Genomic DNA, 27,909 nt, shown 5'->3' with positions numbered 1-27,909 from the left:
TTCTGTTGGTTTCTCTGATCACTGACTTGCATGAAAACTGCACTCGTAGACATTCCAGAGGAGGGTTCTGTTATCCTTAATAATTGGCATCTAGCAACTGGCAGTCTTCCAGTTGTGGCGGGAATTGGGGCCATTAAGGGAACAAATTTATGAAGGCTACATTCTTATTCATGCAAGACTAGGGGTGTCGGTGAATATCCTGGCCAATTCTTAAAACTTAAAGAGATCTTTAATTCCACCAGTGAAGGCCCATTTCTAACATTTATAATGCCTGTTTATCTCTTTTTAATTTTTTCTTAAAGATGTGTTTTACTTAGAGTGCCTGGGTATGTGCATGTGTAAGGGGAGGGCAAAGAGGGAAAGGGAGAGAAGCAGACTCCTGCTGGGTGTGGAGACTCCCTGGCTGCAGGGGAGGTGGGGGGGGCTCCATCCTACATCCCTGAGATGACTAGGCCAGCAGAACCACCCCAGGCTCCTGCCCCACTCTAAGTCCATCAGTTATAATGCCTGTTTATAAGCCACTGCCTTCACACATGCCCACGTGCACACACTGATGCATGCACACACACACCCCTCTGACATTTGCTTTACTAATTGGTGAAGGATCTGGTGTTGATTAAAATGGATAACGGGAACATTTGCAGGGCCTCTCTTAGGAGTATGTCTCCATGATTAGAACACAAGCCGCCTACCCTTGGAGAGGGCCTTCCTGAATGTAATGCCCACTGCATCCGAGTTGTAGTGTAACCTAATTAAGGCCCACACAATATCACATTACCTGTACTGAATTACTGCTGACCTAATTAGGCATCTTAACACTGCCCTTGTGGAGCCCCATGGTGGAAACCACTGTTGTTAATGGCACTCTGTAGGAGTTAAGACTTTGAAATGATTTTTCAGGATTCCTTTGTTCAAAAAGTGTTTAACTTCGACACGTTCAGCACCATCTTGTCACCATTATTAGTTACCATTTATCACGTGCTTACCGCGTTTCAAGTAATCTAGGTACGCTGCCTCTCCTTCTCATCCAACCTGTGAAGTAGAGACCCGGCTCCATTTCATAGACAGAAAACTGAGGTTAACAAAGATGTGTGTGGAACCCTTGTCACTGAAAGGTAAGTCGTCTGTTGAGGTGGGCCTGTCCTCTAGCTCCTGGTTAGTTTCTTAATGCTGCATAACAAAGTACCAACACCACCAGTTAACTACCTAGCAGTTTCTTCAGGGCAGAACTCTGGGCTTGGTGTGGCTGGACTCTCACTGGACTGCACTTAAGGTATTAGCTAGGGTTGTGATGATTGTGGGAGTTTGGCCGTTATCTCCTACATCACTGGTTATAGGTAGGATTAATTCTTGTGGTCGCAGGTCCAAGGTCCCCATTTTCCCCTCTAGCTGCTGGCCGGGCACCTCTTTGAGTTCCTGGAGGTTGCTCAGTGCCTTCCCCCATGGCTCCCAGGTACAATTCACAACATGTGTGCTGTTTCCTTCCAGATCAGCTGGAGTGTCTCTCTGATTCCCCATCTGGCACTAGCCAGAGAAGAACTCTGCCGTGAAAGGGTTTGTGTGATTAGGTTAGGTTGACTGGCTAAATCTCCCATTTTGAAAGTCCACTATACCGTATGCTATAAGCTCATGATGGGAATAAAATCTCGGAGTATGCAGGATATATACAAACAGGGGTCAGAAATTTTCTTAGCATTCTGCCCATGAAACCCTGCTCAGAAATTGGATCTGGAAGGAAGGCAGGAGGGAACATGCTGATGCTGTTCTGAAGGTTAATGTTATGTGGGAGCTTTAACCAGGAGGGATGCAAGGAACGGAGCTGATGTTGCAGGTACCTAGATACGGGGATCCAAAGGTAATTCTTTGTGCTTCACCATTTTTGCCTAGAGCAGACCCTAACAATTACCGTACAGAAACAGATCTTAGAATGTGGTCTAGGTAAGAACCAAATGAGCCTTAGTTGGGGAAGTGGGCTTAATTTCCTCATTACGTGAGATGGGTTTTGTTTTGTTTCATAAAATTAATACTGTGGCTAGGAGGTATCAGCCTAAGAGCAGTGAATGGTAGCTTTGTATCTCTAGTTCTCTCACTGTGCCTGTAACACAGTCTTTCACAGTAAATACCACGGAATTGAGTACTGTTGGAGAATGTGTGACTACTTATTCTTTATTCAATATGTGTTCTACCATAGAAACCTTTACCGCCTTTTTATAAAGAAATCTCTTAAAATGATAGTCTCTTTCAGTTGCATAGCACCTGGCAATTTATGAAATGTTTTTATGGAAACCATTTTTTTCTGATTATATTTTTAATTGAGATAAAAGATACAGTCAAGTGCACAAATCTGAAATGTACAGCTTGATGAAATTTTCTGTATTTTTATCCTTGTGTAACCCACCCATCTGGGGCAGAATAAAGGACATTTCCAACACCTCTGAAGGCTCCCTTACACTCCTTTCCAGTTAATCTCTTTCTTCAGCGTACCTCTATTCCCAGAAACAAAAGGAGGAGGAGAGTGAGGAGATCTTGTGACTTACAATCTATGTGGACAGGAGAACCAGACTTCTGATTTCTAGATCTGTGCTCTTGCTTCCAGAAGACACTGTACCCTTGGACCAGACCTTTCTAGGGGACCATTTCTTATAGAAAGCACGAGGTTCAAGAATGCGGTCTTGTCTGAGGCAGCCACTGGTGATTTACTATCCCAAGTCTTTGTGTTCGTAAATCCAGCAAATCTGACACATTTAGTACATAATGAGTACCATCATATATGTAATTTTTAAAGTTATTATTTAAATTCGTTATTTAACATATGGGTAGATGTAACTTCTAAACAGATTTTGATGCAGCTGGGGAAAAAAGCATTGTCTCTTTCCCCCTGCAGAGCATTTTCATGTATCTGATGGTATAGGCTATAAAGAATAAAGTGTTTTGTGTCCCAGACACTTTATTTCAGAGGTAGTAAATGGAAAGTTTTGATGTTGCCCTTTGGCTGTCTCCTTAGAACTTGTGAAAAGCAGGGATATCTCCCAGAGCCATCTGAACTTCCCTTGTCCTCCTTTTTTAGGGAGTGATGTGTGCTCAACTACAGCCAGCAAAGACCAATTAAAACAACAGAATTAAGAACTGAAAGCCAGTAGTGCAGATGACCACATTCTTCTTCTTCTTCTTCTTCTTTTTTTTTTTTTTAAAGAATCTGTGGATTTTATTTTTTTAAAACTGCTTTATGGATATTCTCACATACCATGTAATTCGCCCATTTAAAGTGTGCAATTCAGGGCTTTCAGTACATTCACTAATACTGGCAACCATCACCTTAGTCCATTTTGCACCTTTTTTATCCCCACAAAAAGAAACTCTGTACCATTTAGCTGTCCTCTTGATATTCTCTCTCCCTCCTCCTCCTGGCCCCCTCGGCCACCCCTAAGCAACCAGTAAACTATTTTCTCTCTAGATTGCCCTGTTCTGAGCATTTCATATGAAGAGACTCATATGTGATATTTTGTATCTGGATTCTTTCACTTAGCCTAATATTTTCAAGGTCTGTAATGCTGCGGCATGTATCAGTACTTGATCCCTTCTGGTGACCAAATAATATGCCATTGCATAGAGAAACCATAGTTTTGTTCACGCATTCTTCAGGTGATGGGCATTTGGGTGGTTTCCACCTATGGCTATCATGAATAATGCTGGCTGTAAGGATTGGCATACAAGGTTTTTTTGTGGACATAGGTTTTCTTTTCCCTTGGGTGTACGTGTATGAGGGGAATCGCTAGGCACTTGGTAGCTCTGTAATCATGTGAGGAACTACCAGCCTGTTTTCCACAGTGGCTTTACCATTTGACATGCCGGCCGGCAGTGTATGAAGGTTCTGATTTCTCCATGTCCTCACCAACATTTTGTGTTCTCTGACCTTTTTTTGTCTAGCTATTTTAATAGATGCTAAGTGGTATCTCAGTGTGGTTTTGATCTTCATGTCCATGATGACTAACAATATTGAACATCTTTTCATGTGCTTACTGACCTTAAGATCCTTTGCAAAAACAAAAAAAAAAAAAACAAACAAAACCAAAATATTTGCCTATTTTATTTTATTTTATTTTTTTATTTTTTTTTTTAAAGATTTTATTTATTTATTTGACAGAGAGAAATCACAAGTAGGCAGAGAGGCAGGCAGAGAGAGAGGAGGAAGCAGGCTCCCTGCTGAGCAGAAAGCCCGATGTGGGGCTCCAACCCAGGACCTGGGATCATGACCTGAGCCGAAGGCAGCGGCCTAACCCACTGAGCCACCCAGGCGCCCCAATATTTGCCTATTTTAAAATTGCTTCTCTCATTGAGTTGTAAGACTCATTTATATATTCTAGATACAAGTCCCTTATGTACAATTTGCAAATATTTTCTCCCATTATGTAGGCTGTCTTTTCACTTTGGTGTCCTTTGAAGCCCAAAGGTTAAAAAAAAAATTTTTTTTTAAAAGATTTTAAAAATTTTTTTATCTGACAGACAGAGATCACAAGTAAGCAGAGAGTCAGGCAGAGAGAGAGAGGAGGAAGCAGGCTCTCCCCTGAGCAGAGAACCCAACGTTCTCTGCTCCATCCCAGGACCCTGGGATCATAACCTGAGCCAAAGGCAGAGGCTATAACCCACTGAGCCACCCAGGAGCCCCTAAAAGTTTTAAATTTTTATGAAGTCTGATACATCTGTTTTTGTTGTTGCTCCGGTTTTTAGTTTCATACCTAAGAGTCTTTTGCCAAAAGAAGGTCCTGAAAATTTATGTACGGATCAGTGCAGGTTCTTAAAAGTTTTGAAAGATGCTGCTGTTGGGGGGCAGTAGGTGAATGGTACGTGGGAACTCACTGTATTTGTAGTTTGTGAGTCTGAAGTTTTTTCAGTAGAAAATCTTAAAAGAAATGGGCATAGGTAGCATTCAAGAGACTCGGGCTCATTTGATAGTTTCCTCTTAATTATGAAAATGCCGGTGAGGAAAATGGTTTCCTGTGTTTTACTGTGGCATGGCCTCCTTTTCAAGTGAGCGAACATTGCATTTTGGCTGCAGGAGAAAGAGCGGACGCTTACTAAATTTTGGAATGGTTTGAGTCCAAGCGACCAGACCATGCTGTGATGCCCCAAGTGCTAGCATAGTTTTAAAACAAAAGCCTAAGTTACTCTGATGTCCTGCCCTTCACTGCTGTCCCCCTTCTTCCCAGCAGAGCGTCTGTAAAAGACTGCACTTGAATTTGAACCTGATTGGATATTTAATGATATTCATGAATCATTATTACTGTGACTGTGGTATTGTGCCTTTTTGTTGTTGTTGTTTAAACAAAAAGTGTCTTTATCGTTTAGAATTTTATATAAACTGTTGGTGGATGACATTATAGGGTGTCTTTAATTGGCTTCAGAAATAACTTAGGCTGGGAAAAGTGGGCATAGGAATGAAGAAGATGAACTATGAGTTGGGAATGGTTGAAACTAGGTAATGGGTCTGTGGAGATTTGTTATACTGTTCTGTCTTTTACAGGTTTTTTCCATAATAAAAACATAGTTTTGGAGGAGTTTATTTTTAGTACCATGTTTTTATTTTTTATTTTTTTTATTTTATTTTTTTTTTTTAAGATTTTATTTATTTATTTGACAGAGAGAGATCACAAGCAGGCAGAGAGACAGGAGGAAGCAGGCTCCCTGCTGAGCAGAGAGCCCGATGCGGGACTCGATCCCAGGACTCCGAGATCATGACCTGAGCCCAAGGCAGCGGCTTAACCCACTGAGCCACCCAGGCGCCCTAGTACCATGTTTTTAATACAGCATTTCCACTTGGAGCTGTGTTTGCTTTGCATAGATGTGGGTCTTTCGTGTTTGGATGTCCTACCGGCCCTGGTATGGAGGAACACTTAGGAGCAGTTACTGGAACTTCTCAGAGAGGCAAACCTTGGTTTACAGAGGCTTTGTGGACCCATGTGAGGTCTGCTAGTGCCCTGGCAGAATTCATCTATTGCTTCCAGGGCCCTCTCTGCTCCTTATGCTATAGAGGCTAATCTGTAACGCCCTTTGTTTTATAGTTACGTAAGTTTAGTTTTCTGAAGCTTTTTGAACCCATGATTCTAGAAATCTTTGCACTTGTTAAAATGAACATTTTATATACAAACTTCCATTTATACACATCCACACACAGATCTGGTGTGACTTTTAAATGCTTTATTCTCTCTTGTTCTCACTTTCTAATGGCTAGGAACCTCCATAAATAGAATATGTGAGTCTTATTTATCCAAAAACAGGAATTTGAAGAGAATTGTTACAACTCTGTATTCAGATGACTGAAGCTTTCAGAACAACGTTGAATTGAATCATCTATACAAAGAGGGGACGCCATCTGGAAATTATTCTATGCTTTATTCTTGGTTTTGCTAGCATAATGAAATACGAGCATTCCAACTTCTCGTAATTGTTAAACTTTGTGATGTAAATGGTGCCAGACTTTGAAAAGGCTTGTAAAGGTTTTGCTGACTTTTTTGTTTTTGTTTTTACATACTTTGAATGAAACTATCTGTGCTGTTTTAGCTGAAAGGAGAAGCAGCCTTGAGCAGCTCTTTTTTACTATTTTGTATAATAAGGATAAGAAAAAATATTGACCACTGTGTGAATAATTCATATGCAAGAGGATTTTCACCTTTTTCTAGAAATTGTCCATTGTACCTTTTTGTCCTATTTTGCTCCATGTCTGATTTCATGCTTCATGGTACAAGATCCCATGTAGTGTCATACATTGAGTTTTTAACCCTTGACTGCATGACATTCCCCAAGTTAGCCTGTTTCCTAGCTCATGGGAGGGGGATAAGAAAAATAACACTGTTTCAGATCTGTGTAAAAAGTACTTCAAAGTGCACTCTATTTGCTTGTCTTCCTGATTTTGAGGGTAATGACAGCTAGTAGTCAATTACCAAAGTCCAAAGAGGAATTCTAAAAACAAACAAACAAACAAACAAACAAAAAACAGTTGCAGAGATGACTTTCTATATTATGAGAACAATTGAATGGTAGCTTTAGGGTGGAAATGATCCTTGAAATGTTTTTAATCATGTCTTTAAATTATGAAAATAACCTGTTCAATGCAGGAAAGATTCTAGAAACAAACACATGTGGTGGTGGTGATTATTGCTTTATTTGTTGTTCTTATTATATTCCTGGCTGCTTGTTTCCATATCTCATTTTTGTTGTTTTTAATACAGCAATCCCATGGACAAGAGAATATTACTCTTACTTTTCAGCTGAGGAAATTGAACAAGAATGGCCAAGTAACTAGACCAAGTTTGCATTGCTGGCGCAGGGAGAGTCAGAATTGGACTTTTATGTGAATGAAGAGCCTTAATTATGTCTCCAGGTGTTTTTTCCCTGTGTATCCATAATACCGTCACCAGTGGACAGTCTCGGCAGTGTCTCCCCACTCACTTCTCTTGGTGAGGAACAAATGTCCTATTATAAAATCCCAACATTAGTTTGTGTTCTGCTTTATAACGCCTCTGAAAGTCCCATAAATCTAGATAAGTGAAGTTGGGTATTCAGTCTCCTGTCAAGAGTGGCATTGAGAGATAGTATTCACGACCAGAGACCGCGGGAATAAAAATATGATCCTCTAAGAGTTTAAAATGACAGCGATCATGAAGAATCTCTCAACCACGAATACGTAGTCAAAGAATGTCCTCTAGATAGAGATCCAAGATTTGTAAACCGATAACCTGTCAGAACATTCTTTGCTCCCTCTTTAACATGAGTGTGTCAAATTAGAGGCTCTGAAGAGTCTTGTGTGGTTTTGAGGTGCCGGTTCTCCACGCAGCGTGATTGATTCCTCGTCTTGGCTCCTCTGCTGCACCGTGTCACTGATGACCAGATACGGTAGTCTGAAGTGTCTAAATCTTTAGAATTACTGTTGTTCCTTAGTTTCAGATGTAGGTCAGACATTGAGGGGGCGGGCTGGCATTTCAGTGTTTTCCCAAATACGAAGGTCGTCCCTTCCTAATTGATCTCACATGTGCAGTGTGCTTTAACGGGTGAAGTCACTCCGTGGATGCTCTGGGTTTTCATGGGGGTAATGGTAACACTGCTTGCTTTAGCCCACCCGTGAGGCTCTGCGGAGAGACCTGGGTGCTGGAGGGAAGTAGAGGAAGGCTAAGAAGCATCCTGGCCATGGCTCATCGCATGGCTCTCCCAGAAAACTGTTGGTGAGGCTGAGGACACCATCTGCTCCATTTTCATGGTGTTATGGAAACCTTAGGAATGTAAGCAACCGATTTTTTGGGGGGTTTTGTTTTTGTTCTGGGTGGGTACTTTTAAAATTATAATTGGTTTTAAATGGACACACGATCTAGGAACTGACAAGAATTGAATCAGCGCGAAGCGCTATTAATAGGGCCACATAAAAACCTGCCCGAGCGCTGCTTTATTTAGGTGTAGGAGCTGTGGGCCCCTCTGGGACTTAGGGTCAGGAGTTAGCACTCCTCTAGCTCTGGACAAGCCACAGCCCCTTAACAACCCGTATGCATCGGTGGTGAAAAGCCCTGGACAAGCCACAGTCCCTTCCATCCCGTATGTGTTGGTGGTAAAACAACAACAACAACAACAACAACAACAACAACAAACCCCAAAAACCCAGGCATAATTTCAGTGGTGGCCATCCCTCTCAGTGTGAGCTGTTCTCTTTCTGTGTGCAGGGTTCACTGCATGGCATGGGTCCTGAGCCATACTTGAGGTGTGTGCAGGATTCTAAGCGAAGGGGGGTTTCTCTTCTCAAGCTGCCCCTTTCTTTTTCATTCATCTTTCAGTGGTAAAAAACTGTATGAAATGGTTCATAGCTACCCATGTCTGTGGGAAGGACCAGGAGGCCCTCCAGTGACTTTCTTTTTCTTTTCTTTTCTTTCTTTTTTTTTTTTTTAAAGCAGTTCCAGATTGAGAGAGAGAGAGAGAGAGAGAGAAACAAAGGTGGTTAATAACATTAACAATGTTATTCCCAGAAGAAAGTTCTAGCCTGCTAGGACTTGTTTTGGAATTTGAAAAGTCCTGAGCCGGCTGAGGGCTCTGTAACCAAGGATTCTCTTAGACTTCTGAAGTTTAAAGAGACTGGGGGTGGGAGGAGAGCATTAAGGGAAAGAAGCAATTAAGTTTAAGTTTCAAAATTGATGAAGTGAAGCAATTTCCCATTCCTGCTAATGCAAGAAGCTCTGCAGATTTATTTTTTCCATGTGAGTCAGAAACTCGTTCTTTTCCTTAGAGCGGTTGTGGGGAGCCCTGATGCAGAGACCATTTCTTCCAAACCCCTTCTTTTTTTCCTGACAGTCTCCGGTTTGGGTTTACGCCTCTGGGTGGTAGAGTATAGGCGTCAGTTTATTATGCAGTTCTTTAATAAAACCTCTAGGAAAAGGATAACTACATGAGTCATTTAGCTAGAGTGTCATGAGTGGATCACTTAATGGAACCTTTTGATACATCTTTGGGGCATGGCAAGCAATTTGGAGTCCACAGATCCGGATTTTTCTGTGTGGGTAGAAGGGGAAGATCAATATAAGGAGTTAGAGATAGATTCCCCCCCCCCCTTTGGCAAAAATTAGTTAGAAAAATAGTGTGATTCTTATTAAATGGCACAAAATGCACGAGTGGGGAGTGTGTGGGGGAGACAGATGCAGATCTCCTTGCATGCTTGGAATGGAGTAGTTTCCTGGTCTACTCTTGCATCTCTACAGAAGCTGTCGTAAGTCGAGGTTATCCAAACGTTGGAATCCCCGAGTGCAACCCATGTGCCAGCTAGATTGTGGCATTTCTCAGGTGTTCCTAGCCCTGAAACGTTGTGGAGCCAATAGACTTTTCCTGGTTCAGCCATCACAGCAAGTGTCCAGCCCTTGCTCCTGACTTCAGGTGAGAGAGCCGGCCTTTCCTCGCAGGTCTTGTGATCACACGTTTCGTGTAGTAGCTGTAGGAATATGCTTGCAGGGGTGCCTGGGTGGCTCAGTCGGCTAAGCATCTACCTTTGGCTCAGGTCATGATTCCAGGGTCCTGGGATCGAGCCCCGCATCAGGCTCCCGGCTCAGCAGGAGCCTGTTTCTCCCTCTCCCTGCCATTCTGCCTACTTGTGGACTCACTTGAGCTCTCTCTCTCAAATAAAATCTTTAAAAAAAAAAAAAAAAAAAAAGGAATATGCTTGCGCACGGTGCTCTCCTGAGATGATTTTGTAAGAGGTCTTGGGAGACAGTGGCCACTGCTGACACTTTAAGGTCCGGAAGAACTAAATTGTGACCTGCCACGGTCCAGTCTCATGGCTTCTCTGGGGCTTGGAGATGGTCTGTTCTTCCTTTTTTTTTTTTTTTTTTTTTTTTTAAGATTTTTTATTTATCTATTTGACAGAGATCACAAGTAGGCAGAGAGGCAGGCGGGGAAGCAGGCTCCCCACTGAGCAGAGAGCCCAATGCAGGACTCTGGGATCACGACCTGAGCCGAAGGCAGAGGCTTTAACCCACTGAGCCACCCAGGCGCCCCTGTTCTTCCTTTTTTAAAGATAGGTTTTCTGTTCTCCTTGTCATCAAGGCTTAAAATCTGTTTCCTTTCTCTGTGTTCAAAAATAAAGTAGATTTTACTATCACAATATTGAAATTGAGTATTCAGACCTAAAATGACTACATTTTTTTTGTTGTTGTGGGGTGGGGGTATTGCCAGTACTGATGACCGACCACATGATCTGTGACCTTACCATGGTAATTCTTAAAAAAATCAAATGGGTTTTCTAAAGTCCCTTCTTAATTAGGGTCCGACAGTGAGCCCTGTTCCTCAGTTGTCATTTTGTATTGCTAATTAGCCCAGTGCTGTGGACTCTCAGTGTCTCTGCTCCTGCTAGTGCTGACTTCTCACATCCTTTCTGTATGTTAATGTATGTGGCACGATGCAGAATGAATTCTGGAAAGGAAAGTGGGGGACGAGTTTCTGAAAGATTATCTCCATTTATAATGTGAGCCACACTACTTTAGAATTCCACAATACCTAAAATAAGCCTGGTATCTAAAATCAAATCTCTTACATGGTCTAATTATATAGGTAGATTTTACTATGGCAGTGTCCTAATGTGCGTTAAGTTTAGATACCTGCCCACCCACCCCCACCCCTTTCCTGTTTCTGAAGGAAGGTCCAGCTAATTTACTGCAAATGGAAATAAGTATTTTGGAGAAATAGTTGACATTTAGCATTCTGGTTTGAAATTCCTCTGACTGTTAAATATTTAATGTGCTGCAAAGCATCCTTAAAAATTAAATATGAATGAGTTTTAGAAAACCTTGCCGTGGTATGAAAAATTGAGATTTCCCCCCCATTTCAAGTGTGTCTGCCTAGGGAATCTTAATTATGTTTAATGAAGATGACATTATATATTTGATCAGCACGGGGACATCCTAAATAATGAAGTTAATATAAATAACGATCCTTCTGAATAATACCACAGTAGGGATTTACTTTGGATAAGTTACTAGTTTTGTCTCTGGAGGCTAGTCACTCTATCCCCCTGTAGTTTTTTGTTTAAAGTTAAGAGTGAAATCAAATGACCAGAGAAAATTCCTTTGTTGGAAAAAATTTTCCTAGGTTTATTGCTTTGGTAATACTAGTGCTTTACTTCTTTAGAGTCATGAGATTTAGGGTACTTTTAAACCTTTTTTGTAAGATTTCTGAAAAGAAGCATTATCGTTATTACTATTATTCAAAAATAGTTTTCTTGACATTTGAATTTATAATCACGTCTATATTTTTGCACTTAAAAAACATTCTAAAAAATGATGGTATTCCTCTGATTTAATGGTGTGGGAATGAAATAGACCCTTGGGTTTATTCTACAATTTTGACATCTGACATTTAAAAAAAAAAAAAAATTATTTTTTGTCCTATTTTTCTGCCTTTCATTAGGTTCTATCCTATTTCAGTTGCATGCTGTCTCAAGTATCAGTTTTGAAATGGGAAAATGAGATTTGAGCTTCACGAGTGTATAGTGTTGTGCTTGCTTTTGTAAAAAGAATGTAAGTTTCATATATTTCCCAAAAAATGTTTTCAGTTAAATTCCATGAATTTTTTTTGAAGCCCTTTTTCTAAAAGAAAGGGTTTAATGTCTGTACCCTATCTGTTTGAAAACTTTCAGGAACTTTGCTTTTATTTTTTTCTGCCTTTGTGGTTACTCTAGAGAACATTGCCTCTCTTTTCCTTTTTTTTTTTTTTTTCCTTCATTTCTGACTAGGTAAAACTAGCATCCTAAAAATGGAATCTATCATTGCTAGTATTCTAATTACCCAGCTTTCAAACTTCTTTGGCATTTTTGATGCATCTGTCAATACCTTCACAACCAATCAACAACCGAGAGCTCAGAAATGCCCCTTTAACCGTTCCCGTCTTTCTGTTCTGGAAAGATGACCTTATTCTAGCCTTCCATCTCTACCCCCTCTCCCCACCCCTTTTTGGTTTATTACAATAGCAACAAAAGTTTTCATTTACTGAATACCATGTGCTGGCTACTCTGTTACTGAGGTAAATGAATTATCTTATTCATACTAACAATAATCCTACGAAGTAGGATGCTGTGGGTAGGGAGGAGAGTCTCCACGTTAGGTGATGGGCCCTGGGCTATTCAGCTCTTAATTGGCAGAGCTGGGATTTGAATCCACAACAGCCTTTGACCCCGTCTTCATGTTCAACTGCATATTATGTTTCAGTTTGCTGATGATGGGTCTTCTGTCACTGCCAACTTATCCTGGTTGGGGTCTATATCAGATCAGTTTATTCCTCTGCTTTATAACATTATTTCAAAGGGTTCCTAATACTTCTGACTCTTCATGGCTTTGCTTTCTAGATCGTCCATGATTTTGTCCAAGTCAACTTTTTCATCTTTGTTGTTTATGATAAGGATTGACTGGCAAGAATAAAAATAAAAAGAGAAAAAGATGCCTTTGAGACTAACTTTGATATGATTCTATAATTAGGATCATTTGCTGTTCCCTGAAGTAACACAGTGCCTGGCAGTAAAAGATTGTGTCCTAGGGGCGCCTGGGTGGCTCAGTGGGTTAAGCCGCTGCCTTCGGCTCAGGTCATGATCCCAGGTCCTGGGTTCGAGCCCCACATCGGGCTTTCTGCTCAGCAGGGAGCCTGCTTCCTCCTCTCTCTCTGCCTGCCTCTCTGCTTACTTGTAATTTCTCTCTGTCAAATAAATAAATAAAATCTTTAAAAAAAAAAAAAAAAGATTGTGTCCTTTGTGGTCAGGATCTGATAGCACAGAACTCTTACTTTCAAACTTAAAATTACATTCAGCACTTTGCCCTGTAGTTTAATTGGAAGAACAGTGGGTGCTTCAGTGCTGATGCCTGGCGCCTGAACAATTTAGCATTCCCTGGGGCCATTTGACTTTGCCCCATCTCCCTTCCACAATGAATCTCAACTTTCCTTCCTAAAGGTTAAAGACTAGCAACTTTTAAATGACAGGTGAGAACTTAGCTTTAAGAAATGACATTGGAAAATCAAAGTCATTGACAAGATCTTAAAAATCCCTAAGTATACATCGGACAGGGATGGGGTGGGGGGGAGTTAATTGGAGAAAGACCAAGATTAGAAATTGTGAAGCTGTTGAGACACACCTTTTAGTTCTATTTAACTGGTTAAGGCAAAGAGTGGTACAGGGTTTTTCCCCCCATTATGGTTAGTGGGTCAACTCTTTCCTCTGATAGTTAAGTGGAAGGAATGAGCTCAGATGTGTCAATATTACATCCTTTTTTTTTTTCCCCCTTAAGGAAGAATGATATAAAACAAATACTTTCCCCTAAGCCTCATTCTTTAGCAGGAATTTGTTTCCAAAAAAAAAAAAAGAAAGAAAGAAAGAAAAAAAGAAAAGAAAAAGTCTGAGGAAATCTTATTGGCAGTTAATTATATATCACATTCAACAATTTCTGTAACGTAGAGCAAGTCTGTTCATTGCATGGAATGTTTCTCCATTGGCTTCATTCCTTAAACTTGGAATTAATGCATGTGAACAAAATGAAAAGCCCCCTTATTTAATGCCTGCCCCAAACCCCTTTGAAAGGAAATACTCCCAAGGTCTAAAAATCTGACAGCTATGGGAAATTTAGTGCCCTGGGGTCTGCTGCAATTCTATTGACGTTAAGCAAAATTTTCACCTGCCTGCATTTTCATAGTGCTTATGGATTCTTCCAATTTTTAATTGGGGTTGAAGAGCTTAGGAAGGGAGGAATCCAGGCAAACCTCTGGTATGTCATAAATGGAGTCCCAGGACTTGGGATGCCTAGCAAATACTTCTACCCTCTACTATCCCTTTGTTTTCACTAGTGACTAAGGTGAATGTGAGTGTATATGCAGGGTGTAAAAAGGCACGTAGGGTGTGTGCACATGCAGGCACAGAACTTAACAATTACAGAGAAGGCTGCCCTGAACTTACTGGGGGGAGGTAGACAAGGTCAACATGCACATAAACTCTGGCAGAACTCAGAACTGGCAGAACTGTCTAGAGAGGTGTTAAGAGTGAGTTTCTGCTTGTTAATTTGCTTACTACCCACCGATCTCTCTTTGTTGCTCAAGCATAGAAAAAGTATTTGCTATACCAGTACAGGCTGGCGTGTTTATACATGGACTGGTTTGGTTGGCGATCCTGCTCTCTGTGGCCAGAACATCTTTCCTCTCATGGTTCTGGTTAATGCCAGACTCTCAAACTGTTAACCTGAATACAGACCACTTCTGGGGGATCTAATAAAAGGCAGAGTTACACCACAGAGTCAACAAGGATGTACCTTACCCTGTGCTGGGCCCTCAGAGATGAGAAAGAGTCCATACTTCTAGAACCTCACAAGGTAGCAGAGGTAAATATGTAAACACATGGTAGTGGGTTTTGTTACAGGTTAGAATAGTGCAATGCCCCCACTGCATAGCAATTGGGAAAGACTTTTCAAGGAGCCTTAATGATGAGCTGACCAGGAAAACTAGAGGCCAAGTCCATTGTAGGCAACGGAAGCCCCCTCTTTGAATGGTTCTGTTGAGAACTCCCAGTAGGGTGTTTCTCTCATGGTATGGTTACTATTAGTGCCCCTCTCATGAATTCATTGAGTGTTTCTAAGTGCCAGGGACCCTGGGAACAAAACAAAAATCACCCTCAGGTGTCATACGTGCCTGTATGGGGAGACAGACAGCAAAGCAGAAGATAGGGGACATGTCAGATAGGACCAGAGCTACTAGGGTTGCTGTTTTGTACTAAATGGCATTTACCCTGAAGCAGGGAGGGAACAAATCCATATACAGGCAACATGTTTCAGAAAAAGGGAATAAGAAGTGCCAAGGACCTGTGGCTGGAAAGTGCCCAGCCAGTCTGAGTAGCATGCTGGGGGCCAGTGTGTCTGGAGCAGACTGAGGCTGGGAAGAGGGCAGGAGAGCAGTCAGAGGGCATGCATGACCTAGGTAGTGGCTTTGGAATGAACAAGGGGGTGGGCTCTTAGTCTGAATTGCTTGGGAAGCGACTGGAGAGTTTGGACCTGCAGGTGATACAGAGCCGTGGCTGTGAAATCAGACGTATCTGAGTTCAGATCTCACCCTGGCACTTACTAGCTCTCATTCCTCATCTGTAAAATGAGGCGTATTCTTACTTTGTAAGGCTGTGTCAGGAGGAGGAGGAGGAGGAGTAAGACAGTAGCCGCAGAAGCTAACAGAAAGAGGATTTGTTTCCATTACCAGTGTCTTGTAGAGAGGGTGTGAATGAGCGGTTACTTGAAGGCAGTTATGTGAATGGGGGGGTCTGAACAGCGCTCCAAAACGAGGCCTTGTGGATGTTGTAGTTCGGTTGCTGCCATTGAAAAACAATGCAAGCGCTTGTGAGCCAGGCTTCAGGCGTGCACACGAATTCACGGACCTTGGAGACCGAGCTGTCCAGCCTGCCTCTAGTTTTAAAGCTGTGAAGAGGGGCGCCTGGGTGGCTCAGTGGGTTAAAGCCTCTGCCTTTGACTCAGGTCATGGTCTCGGGGTCCTGGGATCGAGCCCCGCATCGGGCTCTCTGCTCAGCAGAGAGCCTGCTCCCCTCAACTACCCGCGTCTGCCTGCCTCTCTGCCTACTTGTGATCTCTGTCTGTCAAATAAATAAATAAAATCTTAAAAAAAAAAAAAAGCTGTGAAGAAATGACAGAGTTACTGACACTGTTCTATTTTAAATAGTTTCATTTAGCAAATTAACTCTTAGCACCAGAATGCATCTAACTGTGCCGTCTATAAGCCAGTCTCAGTATTTCTTTAAAGCATTATTTTAGAGAACAGTATCTATGCATGGTATGTTTTATTCACGGAGCACAGTTCATAGTTCATAGTTCACAGTTCTATGATAGATACCTTTTTTTCCCACTTTCTGTCATTTTATCTCTGTGACTGTGTACAAAGTCTCATTAGTAGATAAAATCAAAAGTACAGGTTTGGGGCTATTCATGATTGTGAATCCCAGGCCAGAAGCAAGCAAACCAACCAGCCCTCCTGCCGTCTCCCCTGCTCGGCACAGGAGGCTCTAAGAATTCCTGCTAAATGCTGGGATGGAGGCTCCAGGTAACTTTGTGTTGTATTTGGGTCGGATGTCCCTTCCTCTTGCTGGCCGCTACCTGTAGCTTCTGCTTACGCCTCCCTCTTCTATCTGGCTCTGGGTGCTTTTGGGGTATGTCTTAATGCTAAGTGTTCTAGAGTCTAGCTAGGGATCAACTTAGAGTCTGCGTTCATTAACAGAAAACTAAATTGGGCCACCATGAGAAGGTGAGCATTTCCAGAATGTTCAGCTGGAGAGGGCTAAAGCTAGGACAAAGGAAGCTCACTCGCTGTTCCAGAATTCTGGGGGACCAAGACCTCAAGGTCCCAGATTCGAGTCCTAGCCACTAGAAAAGCCCAGAGTTGTAGGAAGAGCACCGCCATCTTGCTGTAGGTTGGATGTATGAGTTTGGAGAAAGCTGCTTGGTCCTAGTGAGCCTTTGTTTCCTCCTTTATAAAACAGGGACACTAACACATACCTTTCGGGGTGGTGGCATGACCAGTCAGAGTGCTTTCCTGCTTTTCTTCCCCTGTCCCCTCAGGAAGCCCCACCCAAAGCTGCCTCAATCTCTAATCCTGAGCATGGGGACTGCGAGTGGAGAGCAGCTGTTAGTGTCTGAAGATTTGAAAAAGCTCCCCCTCTCCCCACCCTTACCCCTTGGAGTGGCCGGCAGCAGTGGGTATATCTCTCTCCCTCTCCCCAGCTCGTTTTTTTTTTCTTCTTTCTTTTACAGAAATTTCTTTTAGCCAGATCCTACTTTAAAGTATACTCCACAGAAATTTGGAATTATACAACAATTCAGCATAGAAGAGACCATACTGACGTTTCAGACAGACTCACAGTAGAAGCACTGATTTGAAAGGTTCCCTAGTGTAAACTCTACGAAAAGTGATGAGTAGGTCATCTCCATGAGAACTGTCTGGATGATTCTCACACATACTGGCCTCCTTCGGGCCTATGGACTTACCTTCTGTGGCGTGGGGCCGCGGAATCTGCATTTCATAAGAAGCAAACCTGCGTCCGTGAGGGGCCTCTCAAGTTGGATAACCACCGCCTTAGTGATGGAAATTCAGTGTATGAAACTGTATTGAGCACCTACTATGTGCTCTGTCCTAGTCCTCACAGAGATGTAACTAAGGCCTCAATGCTGTGACAATAAGGCAGATACTATTGAGATCTGGTTTGCATTCCATAAAGTCACCCACTTAAAGTGTGTAATTGAATGCTTTTCATTGTATTTCCAGAGTCGTGCAACTAACAGCATTCTCTAATTTTAGAACATTTTTACCATCCCCCCAAGGAGTAACTATTAGCAGTCCCTGCGCAAGGTAGATATTGTAACACCCATTTTTAGAGCTGGGGAAATTGAGGCTCTGGACACTTGAAGCAACATGCCTCCAACCCCATAGTACATAGGGGAGCCGAGGGCCAGAGTCTAGCAGCCTTGCTTCCAGAACCCATATTCTTTCCACTATACTATGCTCCCTTTCAGGAACTCAAGCCAAATTAAATATTTACTTGGGGAGAATAATTTGATGTTCTGGTTTTGTCCTTGTTCAGTAGTTTTAGATAACATATTTTTCCTTCTCATTCCAACTGGCATTTGGGGGTAAATAAGTGGGGTTTAGTTTTTAGTTACGTATGCAGTACAGCCAGATTTTTAAAATTACATGAGAAATGAGTATGTTAAAAATGTAGTAGTGGGAGATTGAAAACTAGAAGAAGCCAGCATTTTGTCCTGCCCTTCGTTGGTGACCTGTCACATACCTTCTTTGAGACTTCGTTTCCTCTTCTGTCAAAGAAGTGAGCTGTACCAAATTTTGCATTTATTCATCAACCACTCATTAGACATATATTGGCAATGATGCTGGATATTCAGGGAAAATAACCATCCATTTTCCTACCAGCTATGCTTGCTTAATGGTTCAAAAACAATATGCTGGACACTGTCCCATTTAATTCTGACCACAAACCTAGTAGATGCTGCTGATCACTCTGTCCTGTGTCTGCAGGTGGGAGGTATGTTGCTTAAATTTCCATGAGGAAGGTTTAAATAACTTGTACTGGTCACACAGCTGAGATAGTTGAGGTCTAGAAGATTCCACAGCCCAGATCTTAGCCCCCATGCTCCTCTCCAGGTGAGCAGTTGGATAGTGACCCCAGTGAGCTCACTACCAGTGTTTATAAACAAATACCTGTAGTACAATGTGAAAGTAAGTATTCAGTGCTGGCAATAAAGGGGGTTGGGTTGTTCTTGCCGCCTAGGTAGGGCTGGATGAGCCCATGGATTCTGTTGAAGGTAGGCCAATGAGTGTCTTCCCTCCTCCCAGCAGCCCCCCTCTGCTTAGTAGGTGCTGGTTGGATTTTTAGGACTACTTGCCTCCCCCCCCCTTCTTGCATTGCCCTGCAGAGCACAAGGAGCCCTGCCTATAGAGCAGTCCTGCAGTACGAGATTGGGAGAGGACAGCACCTGTGCTGCAACCTTTTCCAACTTCAGTTTACTCCTTTGACCTCATTGGCATATATGTTCAAAGCCTTGGGCTCAAGCAAAGTGCAGATTTGGGGTATGTTCCCACAAGGTGGTACCATCAATAATCAAGGGGAAAAGTCATTTTCTCAAGGACCCAACTTGCATGTGGCTTTCTAAATCAACTTGGGGAAACCAGAAGGTTGAGACTGGGAGCCAGCCTTGTAAGGGCACCAGGAGCTAATGTGGAAGCCATTTCCTGGAAGTACAGAGCATTCTGAGATCCATCTTGTTACCTCAGAAGGCTTCTGAAAAGCTGACGTAGAGGAGTTTCTGGCGTTGGGATAGGGACATGCTGTGGGTAATCACAAATGACTCCTTAGTCCTGGGAATCGTTCTTTTTGGAGGATTTTTCAAAGTCACTGGTTTTTGAGCTCTTACTGTAGGTGAGGAATAAGTGCTATACATGCATCGAAGCTCACAAAAATCCTATGACCTAGCTCTTTTGACCACCTCCTCCTTACAACTTAGAATATGGAGGCAAATTCACCTCTCCAAGACCACCTGGTCGGCGACAGGATTTTTTTTTTTTTAATATCCCTTTCACATTCCAATTTTTATTATTTTTTTAGCCCTAAAATTTGAAGAACATTTCTAGCCAGCATTTATTTATTCATTAAAATCATATTGTGACTCTGAGCCCGGAGAGCCATCATTCATCAAAATGTTAGTTAATAATTATTGAGAATCCTGGCATGTGGTGTGGGAGCCATGGCAGGCGAGGGTTGTTACCATGGTATTCGATACGCGTGACAGGCACCCTGGCTGGGAGAGCCTGAAGAACGATGCAGGCAGGAGGACCTGGGAGACGTTTATGTAATCATATTAGCATCACATTTATTCTGAAAAGGCTAACTGCTTTGATTCATGTCTTAAACACCCATATTTAAACTCGCCATTCTCGAGATTGGTTTTCTCTATTTAAATTTTCATCTTAAGATCCTTTGACTCCTTGGCCTCTCCTCCTGTAGCAAGTTTCAGAGATAGGTTTATTATATATATATATATATATATATATATATATATATATATATATATATATATATATTTTAGCATTTCAAAGTCGGATTTCATCAGCGAATATAATTTTCTTGAAACCTCTATCCTGGGCAGATAGACCCAGCATTAGTGGCTTCTCAAATTGGTATTAAAATTCTAACACAAGAGTAGAATGGAAATTTGAGGATCACTGAGTTTTCTATAATCCGTTTTTCATTTTCTAGGTGAGGGGCACTAGGCCTGGGGAGGTTCAGTGACCCCAGCAGGCCATAGAACTAGCTTGTACAGAGCTGCAGTTTGCCAACATTACTCAGGTTTTGATGTTTTGAGGTATGGTTCCTGTGCCCCATGATTGTACTAAAAAAAGCATCTCTTGAAATAAGAGACTGTACCAGAATTGCATTTATGAAAATTATCTCTACTTGCATGTGGTACAAATGAACATTTCATGTGAAAAGCAGCCGTGACGGCCTCCACGGTAGCGTATTTTAAAATGTCAAAAAACCAGTCTTCCCCTCCGAACGCAACACTGCGACTGTGCATTAGACCCCAACAGTTGTTTTTCATTAAGTTATTTTTAAATAATTTTTCTGCACAAGTATGTCTCAGTCTCCTTCCATAACGTGACTCTGTGTAAGTGCTGTTGGGATTTGCACAACTGAACGGAACAGTCCTGGAGGATTTCCTAACTGCACAGAGGAGATAAGACACATGGGAAACTTCAGGCCGGGGTCCTTCGAGTGTCATGCTAGATGATCCCATTCATTTGGCTCTTGGAGCTGTCACAGACCCTTGGGTTAGGAACTGGTTTCTAAATGGCCTAGAGTTTTTTGTTTTCCCTTTGTGAGAAGTTAGTAGAGTGGGTGCCTGGTTCTGAGTATGTGGAATATAAACATTCTTAAATCACCAATTTCATTGTGTCACTTCCCGGCTAAAAATCCTTTTAACAGCTCTTTATTTCTTGGCAAATAGACCTTTACTCATTTAGTCATTCAAAAAATATTTACTAAGTGCCTACCCTATGCATAAAATCCCGGCTTCCCTTGCTGGCTTGAAAAACCGCCACAGTCTAGCGCCATCATTCCTTTTCCATTTAGTTCAGCTTCATGTGCCGAAATTTCTCGTATGAAACTGTCTTTGTATCACAATGCCTGATTTCAGAGGCACTCTTGAGAATATGAGCTTTTCTGGAAAGAAGCAGTGTCTTCATCTTTGAATACCCTTTTTCCAAGGAAATGGGGCCAGTGCATAGTGAGCCCTTCAGAAAGGCTTTCTTGGAAGCCAAAGGACCTAGAATACAATGTAGGGTCTGCATGGGCAGGGATTTTGTCTGTTATGCACCTTCTTGTATCTCTAGCATGGAGAACAGTGCCTGGCTTAAGTATTTAGTACTTAGGGCTAGGTCCTGCCTCTGAACACTTTGAACTTCTCTTTGGAGTTTGTCCCTCCCTCACCCCCAGCCCAGCATCTTGGGTCTGTGCCACACATGCTAAGTTCAAACCAAGTCTGCCTTGCATTGTTGACTACTCTTTTTTTTTTTTTTTTAATTTTTTAACTTCTCCTTCCAACTAGCCTGTGATCTCCTTGAGAATATGGGGCCATATTTTACATGGTTTCTGACTCCTTCAGAAAGGACATGATTGATTGCCTGAGTTATTAATTAAACATTGTTGCTTAGGTCTGGAAGGTTGGGCATGCAGGGTTTCTAGTTCCCTTTGTCTTTAATGGATGGATTCCTAAAGACCTGAGCGTTTGAATGGGTTTGTCCACACACAGAACACTTGAATATTGACGGCTTATATCCTTAAAGTGCCGCCTGCTCCCAAGAATAAATGCACAGCCTTTAAATAACCCCCACCTTTTTTCTTTCAAGGTGAAACAAAAAAGCCTTAATGGAGATCTAGGGGGTGGAGAGCGAAGGAATTAGGAGTTAGAAGAGTGGAAGTAGGGGAGTGGAAATTTGGCACCATCTGCAAAGCGTTTGGGCAACTGAACTTTCCGTTTCTGAGAGGTTGCCATGTGCATTGTCATGAATATTACTTATAATCAAGTTACGTTGGCTAAAGGCTGAATCTTTCCAACATGTGGAACTGATTTACTTGCCTTTTCCCCTAGTACTGGACTCTCTTTGAAAACCAAAACAACAACAACAACAAAAACAAAAATCCAGTAACCCTTCAGAAGTTTTATTGCATTTAGGGGGAAGAGTTTCCGTCTCGTTCTGCCTGTCTTTGTTCTCTGGGTTCATATTTACTCACCGGCTCTTCTCGTTTTGAATGCCTGCGGCAGGAAATCAAGTGATCAGGACAAGGAATTTTGCTTGCTGAGATTATTGCTTTAGATTCTCCCTGCTAAATCAGACTACAGGCTGTTCGTTTCTCCCTGTAATTTCTTTTGAGGGATGGAGTGGACCAAAACAGGAAGCTCTTTGTAGAGGAGACACTTGTCACTGACTTGTGACTCTCCCACATGCTTTCTTAACTCATGTTGTTTTGAAGGGTGTTAAGTTAAATGACATCAACTAAGGAATTCATAATTTCTTTTGCAAACTTGAAGTATGCAGGCCACTGCGTGTGGGGGGAGAGAGAGAGAGAGAGAGTGTGTGTGTGTGTGTGTGTGTGTGTGTGTGTGTGTGTGTAATTGTGTATGTCCTTACAGCCCAAAGAAGACAGGGAAGGAAAAAACAGGGATGTGGGGGGAAAGCTTTATTAATAAATTGAGAGAAGGAAAAACATTCCTTATCTTCAAAAGAAAGGATACCTTCCTCGTTTTTTTTGTTTGTTTGTTTTGTTTTTGTTTTGTTTTGTTTTTTGTTAGCTGGTTGAGTGACCCACCAAAATACCGATCCGAGTGATTTAATGCCCGGATTAATGGATATGCAAATGCTTATTTATGCCCACTAGGTATAGTTGTGGTATAGACCAGTTTTCAAGAATTTACAACAAAATTAGAACCTAGAAGCCAAAAAGGGTGGAAGAGAATAAAGTAAAATGTAAATAATAGTTGGTTTTTATTGAGTAGTCAAGACCATAGATTTCTTCCCCTATTCTTCCTTTATATATTTTAAAATTTTCTACAGTGAACTATTTTTTAAATTGTCATATAGAGTCTTTCCTTCAGAAGTTCAGAGAAGGGAAAGATTACTATTAGTGGGAAACTGTTCAGAATGAGCTAGGACTTCAGTATTACACAGGTATTTTTGCTCTCCCCATAGCTCCAGTTGTCATAGAATTTGTATCATTCAGAAAATATTCTTAATACTCTAACAGTAATGGAGTAACAAGACTGGATAACTGTGAAGTATGTTATAAAGGAAGTCTTTAGTGCAGTCTGTATAAATTCCTCTTTATGCTTATGAAGTTAAGTGAGTTAATAACATGCGAAGTACCTAGTGCCAGATAGTAAGCACTTTATAAACAATAGCTACTATCATTTTTTCTATATATACAACATTAAAATGAGCTTGTTGGGTCAGGACATGGGCACCTGGGGCACCATTTGCCACAGGGTCCTCTATTGTGCGCTGAGTGTTTTGAAATTCCCAATCTAGGCTTCGCCATGATTTTCAGTTCCGAAGTGTTGCCATTTATCCTGAAAGGGCAACAGCCCTGTTTCTCCCAAGTCGGTACGGTATTCAAGATCTAATTTTTATAGCGCGGGTCAAGCGTAAGCCCTTGCATTTATTTTTCCCTCTGAAAGCTCTCAAGGTGGGTGGTGATCTCATCTTTCATATAGTTGTACCTGAATGTTTGCCCCTTTTCCAGGCAACTCTGAAAAGTGTTCTTGTCCTTATAAAGTAAGTACTTGCTCCATTTTGAGATGGGAGTGGGATGGGGAGGAAAGAAAATACATTCTCAACTCACTCTTCACTGGAAAGCCTTGTTACTGTTTTGGGCACTTTCTCGATTTTGTGTAAGTTTTCTCTGTTCAGATGGTATTTACCTAGAGGATGATACATACGTTTTAGGGTAGGGCAAATTTTACATCTAGACTTGGCCACTTACTTACTAATGTTCAACTTTGGGAAAGTTTAGTCTCTCCCAAGCTCAGTTGCCTTGTCTGTAAATGAGTACATAGTAACTACTGTGAAGGATTGTTGTGAATTTTAAGTAATACATTGTAAAGCACCTGAATCCTTTCTGGGCCCTTGATAATCTACATGGTAACATTATTATGTGTAACTTACCCACGTCCCCAACACACACATGTAATTAGAACAATACTTGTATATTTAAATGCTGCTTTAAAAATATTAACAAAAATCATTGTAAATATACTTGTATTAACTATACAGTAGGCTTCATTGAATGAAGAGTAATTAGTACTTTGTTGCTGGGCATTTAGGTTATTTTTTTATTTTGCTTTTTAGTGGAAACCTTTTCAATATTCTTGGTAAACTATTTTCTTGAGCCACTTGTATCCAGAATGAACGAATTGAGAGATTGGAGAAAATGACCAAGATTTGTAGCAATAGATTCGTGACTTTAGAATGCAGAACAATGAGCCTCCACAGAGGAGGTCTTTTTTCTGTACCTTACATATGTTTAATAATGTAAGGCTAGGGACACCTGGGTGGCTCAGTTGGTTAAGCAGCTGCCTTCAGCTCAGGTCATGATCCCAGCGTCCTGGGATCAAGTCCCACATCGGGCTCCTTGCTCCGCAGGGAGCCTACTTCTCCCTCTGACTCTGCCTGCCACTCTGTCTGCCTGTGCTTGCTCTCGCGCACTCTCTCTCTCTCTCTCTCTGACAAATAAATAAATAAATAAATAAATAACTAAAATCTTAAAAAAATAATAATGTAAGGCTAAATAGTCTGGTAAAAATCAGACAAGGTCAGGGACACCTGGGTGGCTCAGTCGGTTAAGTGGCTGCCTTCGGCTCAGGTCATGATCCCAGTGTCCTGGAATTGAGTCTCACATCGGGCTCCCAGCTCAGCGGAGGAGCCTGCTTCTCCCTCTGCCTGCTGCTCTCCCTGCTTGTGCTCACTCGCTCTTTATCTCTCTCTGACAAATAAATAAATAAAAATTTTTAAAAATCAGACAAGGTCTAATCTAGGCAAAAGGGATCCCTTAAGAACCTAGTAAAAGATTATGCATGACTTATGCTTACAGGGAAAATGAAGTCATGCATATGTTTTCTTTTCTGAAACACTTAAGTTGCCATTAATTTCCCTGCCCAGAGATTGTTGGAGTTTGTTGTAATGACAGCACTTTCTCATTTCATGGCTAATGTTGGTCAACTTCTTGAGATAACAGTGGTGATCTGTATTTTCCTCCCCTTTGGCCACAATTCCTAGAATCCTAGGAAGAGATCCAGGGCTGAATGAAGCTATTAGTGAACTGTCAGCCAAATTGGCTTGCAACAGAGACCTGCAAACATCAAGAGAATAAGCCTTTGAATAAAAATTCAGTCCTGCATTGTCTTACCAAAGATCAGGGAGGGAGACCAACAGAATGTCACTGGGCTTGTAGAGGTATTTCTTCACTGTGCTGTTGTGCTATACCATTCATTTAAATATCTAGTTAAGATTTGGCAGAGTTGTTGGAGGCGTGAAGGTGGAACCCACTGTCTGGACTGTGACCATCTTATTAAGCACTCATGTAATTGTTCCTGTTCCAGCGAAGCGGATTCTCTTGCCATCTGTTAAGTAGGCTCAATTAAATACATTGGGAGGGAAGGAGATGGCAGGTAGGGAGGAGTGGGTGAAGTGGGGACAGAGGACTAAGGTGTAGCCCTTGAGAGGTGGGGGCCGGGGAGTAGGCTACACACCACAAATGCATGTGTGTGTACACACAAACACACACGGCAGGATGTCATGTTTCCTTCTCTTGCAGTAGAGGTGGAGAGGGGGCTTGTAGTCAGTTGTTAACATGATTCTTTAATTTCTAACTTTGTGAGTTGAACCTCCTCTTTGAGGGAGGAGGAGGACGAAGGCAGTGCTTAGGGAAATGAAAGAGCAGAAATGAAAGAACAGAATATGGGATTAAATTGTGTTAGAAGTTAGAGTATCCAGGCTGGATGAAAGTCAGGTAAAGACAACTCCCCTCCTTCTCCGCCCCCCCCCCCCCCCCGCCCACCCCCTGCCCTCAACCCTTGCGGAAAATTCAGGTTAGTACAGTGCCACTGGATGGGAAGCTCAAGAATTGAGGAATGTTCCATACTTAGAATAGACGGAGCAATTAATACGTAGCCTCAGGGAAGGCTCAGGAGACCTTATCTGTGAGTTGCTAGGTGACTCTCCAGTTGGTGTAGTCCCAGTTTCATCTGGATTATAGATTAGATGTAACTTTGTCTTGGAGTATTTATAATAATCCAGATAATAGATTCTTTTCCTTTTTAATACAACATTTTTAAAAAGATTACTTATTTATTTATTTGAGAGCTCACAAGCAGGCAGAGAGAGAGGGGGGGGAACAGGCTCCCTGCTGAGCAGAGAGCCCAGTGCGGGGTCGATCCCAGGACCCTGAGATCATGACCTGAGCCAGAGGCAGAGGCTCAACCCACTGAGCCACCCAGGCACCCCATAAATAATTTTGAAAATACAGGAGCCATTTTACCAGGATGTATTTTAAGAGACTGTCTAAAATGTATGTTTAGAAGTGAAGTATAACCTACGTAGAGGAAAGAACACAGAGGTGTCTGATGGATTCTCGTAGAAGTGAACAAAATCCTTATAACTGGCCCCCAGATCAAGCAATGGAACGTTGTACCATCCTGGAAGCCGCCTCATGCCCTGTACTGTTCTTCCTCTCACAAAAGGTAACCACTCTCCAGACTTCTGACCAAATAGAGGAGTTTTGCCCAGTTTTGAATTTGCTATAAATGAACTCTGTACGCTTTGCATTCTAGTGTTTGTCTACTTTCACTCAGTGTTGTATGTTGGGCATCCTTGTGTGGATGCCTGTTGCAGTTGTGGGTTCATTCCCATCCCTGGGCCTTTCATTGTGTGACGACGCCACGGTTTGTTCTGTTGCTGAGAGGCATTTGGATGTTTTCCAGGTTGGGGCTCTTAGGAGTAACAGTGCTGCAGTGAACATTCTTATGCTTCTCTTTTGACAAATATATGAACACGTTTCTGCTCAGTGTATTACCAAGATGGGAAATGCGGGGTCATAGGATATGCACATAATTAAGTTTAGAAGATCCTGCTGGTTTTCCAGTGTGTGTGTATTAATGAGAGAAAGGTCATTTTTGTCCAGAGTACTCTGTTCTCATGAGCATAGAAATAAGATGTCTTGTTTTCTTTTGGTTGTGGAAGTAAATTCAACTGATAAAGAATTCAGTGAAATATTTCAACTTGAAATAACTTAAAACTCCTCACCCATTTTAATGATGTTTTCACTGTACAATGAAACATATTTTTATTATAGTAGAGAATGCGAAAAAGTAATGGGTGGGGGTGGGCTGTTTCTTCGCCTTTACTTCTAGGGAATTATACACCATGGGAGTTCCTTCAGACTCCCTCCAGGTTGTGCTCAAATTTTAAGAGCTCAGATTTCTGGAATTCCTTTTGTTCTCCAGAGAATTGGGATAAGGGAAAGGGACAACTTGGAAATAGAGTGCAGAATGCCTGCTCCATACAGCCATACCCTAACCCTGGCCCTGTGAGTGAATCATCTAGGAGGCCTGGGCAATCTGACCTTTTGGGAATGCTCACCATTTTCCCAACTTAGGACTGACCACTTTTCTCATTCGTTGTTCAACTCCCTCCAGCAACCAAGAAACTCTTTATACTGAGTTCATCAAGGTGTCGGCTAGGTACATCATTTGGAATGCCTGGCTCTCAAATTAAAAACACCCACCCTTGCTCCAGAATTCC

The 27,909-nt window shown here is 41.9% G+C and overlaps 1 protein-coding gene and 1 long non-coding RNA gene across 2 annotated transcripts in view; one reads left to right on the top strand and one right to left on the bottom strand.

The window, feature by feature from the left end:
• CACHD1 (cache domain containing 1) overlaps positions 1–27,909 on the top strand; it is a 207,939-nt gene that overhangs the window by 52,373 nt on the left and 127,657 nt on the right. The gene's annotated exons all lie outside the window — the stretch shown is intronic.
• LOC125098386 (uncharacterized) lies at positions 10,204–27,836 on the bottom strand. Its single transcript, XR_007126812.1, has 3 exons — positions 27,748–27,836; positions 23,954–24,032; positions 10,204–10,336 (listed from the first exon to the last, which is right to left on the bottom strand). It is a non-coding gene; the product is annotated as an uncharacterized LOC125098386 (long non-coding RNA).

The sequence above is a fragment of the Lutra lutra genome, chromosome 4 (genome assembly GCF_902655055.1).
Source record: "Lutra lutra chromosome 4, mLutLut1.2, whole genome shotgun sequence".
NCBI classification, from domain to species: Eukaryota; Metazoa; Chordata; class Mammalia; order Carnivora; family Mustelidae; genus Lutra; species Lutra lutra.
Note: the sequence above shows the minus strand (reverse complement) of the source record. Positions and strands in the feature narration are given on the sequence as shown.